This window comes from Rattus norvegicus, chromosome 15, assembly GCF_036323735.1.
Source record: "Rattus norvegicus strain BN/NHsdMcwi chromosome 15, GRCr8, whole genome shotgun sequence".
In the NCBI taxonomy this organism is placed as follows: domain Eukaryota; kingdom Metazoa; phylum Chordata; class Mammalia; order Rodentia; family Muridae; genus Rattus; species Rattus norvegicus.
The window spans coordinates 54,326-59,461 of NC_086033.1; the positions used below are offsets into that span (position 1 = coordinate 54,326).

The window sequence follows — 5,136 nt, forward strand, 5'->3', positions numbered from 1 at the left end:
CGCCGTCTGATATCCCTACACGGTCTCCCTGCGCTCCCAGCCGAGACCACCAAGCCGGCTGCCACCGTCAACCCGAAGCCTCCCCGAGGGCCCGGCAGAGCTCCCGGCTTCCCCACCCCAGCCCCGAGCCCAAGGCTCCCCCGAGGGCCCGGCAGAGCTCCCCGCTTTCCCCACCCCAGCCCCGGGGTAGCTCCAGCCTGCGGCCCCCACTCCATTCTCAGCTCCTCCGCGGCTCCCGGTGGCGCCGGGATGTCCAGGAGCCTGAGACCCGGACGGCCCCGGCCTCCCTTGCAGCCCCCCGGACCCCTGAGCCAGCTCCGCCTGTCCTGCACCTCAGACTGAGCTTCCCCACCCCTGGAGCGGTGTCCGGGGCTTCCCCGCGGGCCAGCACTCACTGAGCAATAGCGCGCGGTGAACTCGGTCAAATTTCCCGCGTTCGGCTCCCGGGCAGCCACGCCCTCTGGCAGAGCGGACGCAGGACCCACAACCCTGCAACTCAATCTCTTAAAGTCTGGACTTCACCTCTGCTACCCCAGGGGCAGTTCCCGCGTCCACTCACCCTGCTTCTCACGTGACTGAGGCCCTCGGGTCTGACTTTCTCCCGGTCAGGGCTACCTGCGCCTCCTTCCTCTCCCAGTTCCTCACCTGTGCGAGCCTCCAAGCCCCGCCCCACTTCACCTGCCAGGCCATTGGCCCGGGGTTCTTTATTGATCGATCAGAAGCCAACTGGAGACAAGGACCCCCCACTGTGCACGCCGGAATTCCCGATGCTGGGGCCGGATTAAGTCAGGCATTAGAACCCCTGCAAAAGCCACAGTGGATGGATTGTGTTAAAGACACGAACACTGGGAGTCTCACTGCACCAGGACCACAGAGAGGGGAAGGAACGGGAAGGGTTTTTCATTCTTTTCCACACTTTTTATTCCATCCTCTAACAGTCGTAACCTGCATTTACCAACCTTAAAACACCTTAGAGCCAAAAACACTTTCTCAGAGCTTTCGTATCCTCAGACCTCGCATGAACTTTAAATTTTACCCTTTCCTCCTATCCAGTTGTTCATCGTGAGACATGGGTGGTCGCTAACTGGGATCCCTAACATAAAAGTGAGTTTCTTTAGGTAAAGAAACTCGTCAGTCTTCAAACCCTTCAGACCTGAGAGGAGTAGATTTTACCTGAGTAGGGGGGAGGATAACTCACAGGCCTGCGTATCAATTAATGGCAGAGATTGGCCGGTTACCCGGATGCCCACCCGACTGGGATCCTGTGGTGTCGATGGCTTCACTGGGGACCAATATCCCACCACAAGGTCAGCCTTGGCTGCCAGGCCTGGCAACCCTGACCTTCCTGGGGGAGAAACTCGGGAGACCGACCTGACTTTGTCTTAAGCAACACAAGGCCTGTCCTGTGCCCCGTTTGTCCGCGGTTTGGTCAGGGTCCTGGCAGTGGGGAAGGCATTGAGGCTGTAATGCCCAGTGGTCAGTGCACCCCGGTCCAGGTGCAGTCCTTTGTCATTGTTTCCACATCTTGGAGGCCTTGAAGGGGTCACTGCTAAGATTTGGGGGGTCTCTGTCAAGGTGAGTTTAATCATCTTAAGTGCCATTCTCAGTGCTGTTCTCTGACAGCTTTGGGACGAGTAACGACCAAGCAAATCTGAGTTAAACAAACTTTGTCTGTTTTTAGTTATCTGCTCTAAACTGTCCCTGTGTGTTAAAATAAAATAAGTACCTTTTAAAGAGTAAAGACAGAGCATAACCATAATTTTTGGAAGAGAAAAACTAAGTTCTAACAAGAGAAAACAGTGTAACGCCTTCACAATTAATACCAAATGGGATACTATTGAAAAGCTCTCAGGGAGAACTTTCCCTCGGGATGGAGACCCTCCAACTCAATGACCAGACCGAGACACCACAGGATGCAATCAGCAAGAGGATTTGGTTTATTGTCGGGATACACAGGCACAGGCACCTGCGGGCGCTTCAGTCACTCGGGGGACTGGCGCGCCCCACAGAACCAAGGATGGGCTTTTATAGGATTTTGGGGAGCAGAAGCAAGCATACAGAAGCAGATGCATGGTTACAGGGATATAATTGGTGGATTCTAATATGGCAAGGGTTTAGCCCGGGGGCAAGTTTCCTAGCTACCTTCCTGAAACATAACGGCTGACTCGGCCCCCCAAGGGTTCAGCCCGGGGGCAAGTTTCCTAGCTACCTTCTTGGAACATAACGACTGACTCGGCCCCCCACCAGGGTGTGGGACCTCTCCCGGGGCTTTTTTCATTGTCAGGTGCTCAACCGCAGTCGTCCTGTTGCCAGGCCTTCAACCAAACACATCCTGCTTGGCAGCTGCTTTGTACTCAGTGTTTTAACCTTTCTCTGAACCAGTCATCTTAAGTACAGCCTTGCAAAATGGCGTTACTGCTGCTAAGCTGGGGTCTTTCACTATTATGTTACAAGGTTTGACTGTCAGGGCCAAACCTTTTTGCTTTTGTTTTTTCTGACCCATAACAGAGATGGCTGCCAGCCATGTGGCTGCCTTAAGTCAGTGGTGAAGCTATGACTCCTCCTTCTTTATCCCATAGTCAAGATGGCAACAAGACATGTGTCGTTTAAATCATGCCTCCTACCAGCCTGGGTGTAGTTGTCCGTGCAAGGTCTGAGACACACCCAATTGAATAAATGTCTCAGCAGACACCTGGTGGCATCTGGCAATAGTGGTTTAAACCCAAAAGTGTCCATGTTCTAGTCTTAGCTGGAACCCAAAGGCTCAGCTGCACATAAGCCTGGGGCTGTACAGTTGGGAATGAGAGTAGCCTGGGTCAAACATCTAATCCTCTTGCCTCTGACTCCTGAATGCTGACTCCTAGACCTACCTATCAATTAAAGCCGAAGAGATTGACCGGTCAATCATGCACAGCTCAAATATGGAGTCCTGAATTTACATTTGTGGGTTTGCACATTTTCTTCTGCTTTTTTGTTTGTTTGTTGTTTGTTGAGACAGGGTTTCTCTGTGTAGTCCTGGCTGTCCTGGAACTCTCTGTACACCAGCCTTGCCTGGAATTCACAGAGATCCTCTTGTCTCTGCCTCCCGAGTGCTGGGATTAAAGGCGTGAGCCACTACCACCTGGACTCTTTTTGAGGCTTTACTCCACCTCCTTAGAAACTCTCACATTCAATGCATTTACTGTTTGGATTGCTATATATTCTCAGTAATTAGCCTTTTCCTCCCAAACAACATCATTCTTCATAATTTTATCTTCTGAGTTATACTTGGTCCAACGTTAGTATAGCAACTTCAGAATTCTGTTGGTTAAGGTATGCACCATAAACATTCTTGTAGACAGTACAAAGTTTACTATTATTTTTAACCAGTCGAATACTCGCTGTCTTTTAATTGGTGTGTTTGAACAATTCCTGATTAATGTATTTTTATGTGTTGAATATTAAAATCTGTGGTGTTTCTAGTTATAAATTGGACATTTTTATTATTCACTTCATCATTACAGTTGAATTATTACTCATTCCTAGTTATTCTCTTTGAAAAGCATTTTGTTAACATTTAATGACTTTCCCTACATTAAACTTCAAGCCACCAAGACCAGTGACTTAGGGTTTCATGGCTGTGAAGTGATCCATGACCAAGGCAATTCTTACAAAGGTGAACATTTAACTGGAGTTGCCTTCAGTTTCAGATAATGTTCAGTCCATCGTCATCTTAGCAGGAAGCATGGCAGCTGCAGGCAGACACTGCAGCTGGAGAAAGAACTGAGAGTTTTTGATCTGAAGGCAGCCAGGAAGTGACGTCTTCCGCCCTGGGCGGAGCTTAAGCATAAGACGTCACAGCCCAGCTCTACAGTGACATACGTCCTCCAACAAGGCCAGACCTACGTCCCGGGTCAGCTCTACTCTGACTTCCCAGGAGGCTCCAGTGCTGTCCCTGCAGTAAAGGACCTCATGGTTCTAAAATCCCAGGTCTTCCTTGATCTGGAGGGCATGTTGTATTCACATAAAAGAGCATCACAATTATGTTTAATACTTGTAGTTGTCCCAGTGTTTACAGTATACGCTTTTAATGAATTAGAGTCTACATTCAAATTATGTGCACTATGAAAAACTTAGCATAATAAATTCTCAATTTTCCTTCCTAACTTTGTGGTGCTGTTATTAGTGTTAGCACATATTTTACCTCTGTGTGTTCTGTAAACACATAGACAATTGATACTATTTTTACCACTGCCAATTTCCTTTTAGAGAATGTTAAAATAGAAATTATTTAATACATTCATTTATTTGATTCTTAGTATGTTCTCTGCACAGTATAGATCCTGGTTTCTCTCTGGTGTCATAGTCTTTCCTGCCTGGAAAACATTTTATCATGAAATTGATCCACTGATAGAATTGAGTACACAGATGATGTGTACTCAACATTTGTTTGCCTACATAAGTCTTTATTCTCTTTACTTTACTTTGTATGTACAATTATGGATTAGTAGTTTCTTTCTTCCTAGAGCCATGTTAAAGATACCTTCAAGCTACTACAAGTTCTGCTATGACAATGACTATAATTTTTATCTTCACTTTCTGCATTAATGTTGCTATTATTTCTCTGGTTGCCTTCAAAATCTTCTCAGAAATTCAAGTATGGCACAACTATGTATATAGGTTTTTGACAGACTTGTTTTGGTTACAGATGTAGCTGGTTGGATTACAGATTTATAAGGCTTTATATTTTTAATTTCCAGATCTATTTATCTTTTTAATATTTTATGAACTTTTAAGTTATGTTGCTGGTATCAATCAATTTTTAAAATTTATCAGCAATTGCTTCTTCAAATATTTCTTTTTTTATATTAAAGACGGGTTTATTGGGAAGATGCTTTCTTGTGGGCAAGTTCACTGGCCCTAAGGACTAAGGCCAGGGAAGTTGCCATGGGGAAAGGGGATGAGTAGGAGAGAGAAAGGGGCACTGAGATGGGAGACAGAAAAAAAAAAAAGAGCTCTTTTTTTTTTTCAAATCTTTGTTCTGTTCCTTTATGGTCCTAATGTGACTTGTGTTATTTTAAAACATCTTCATCTAAACCAAGGACCTTACTGTGTGCTTTCAGCACGTATGGGGTGGTAACAAGCCACCCCAGGTTA

The 5,136-nt window shown here is 46.6% G+C and overlaps 1 long non-coding RNA gene across 1 annotated transcript; it reads right to left on the reverse strand.

The window, feature by feature from the left end:
- Positions 1-1,914: 1,914 nt before the first annotated feature.
- On the reverse strand, positions 1,915-2,433 carry LOC134482166 (uncharacterized). The gene is made up of 2 exons (XR_010058249.1): positions 2,210-2,433; positions 1,915-2,142 (listed from the first exon to the last, which is right to left on the reverse strand). It is a non-coding gene; the product is annotated as an uncharacterized LOC134482166 (long non-coding RNA).
- Between the last annotated feature and the right edge of the window lie 2,703 nt (positions 2,434-5,136).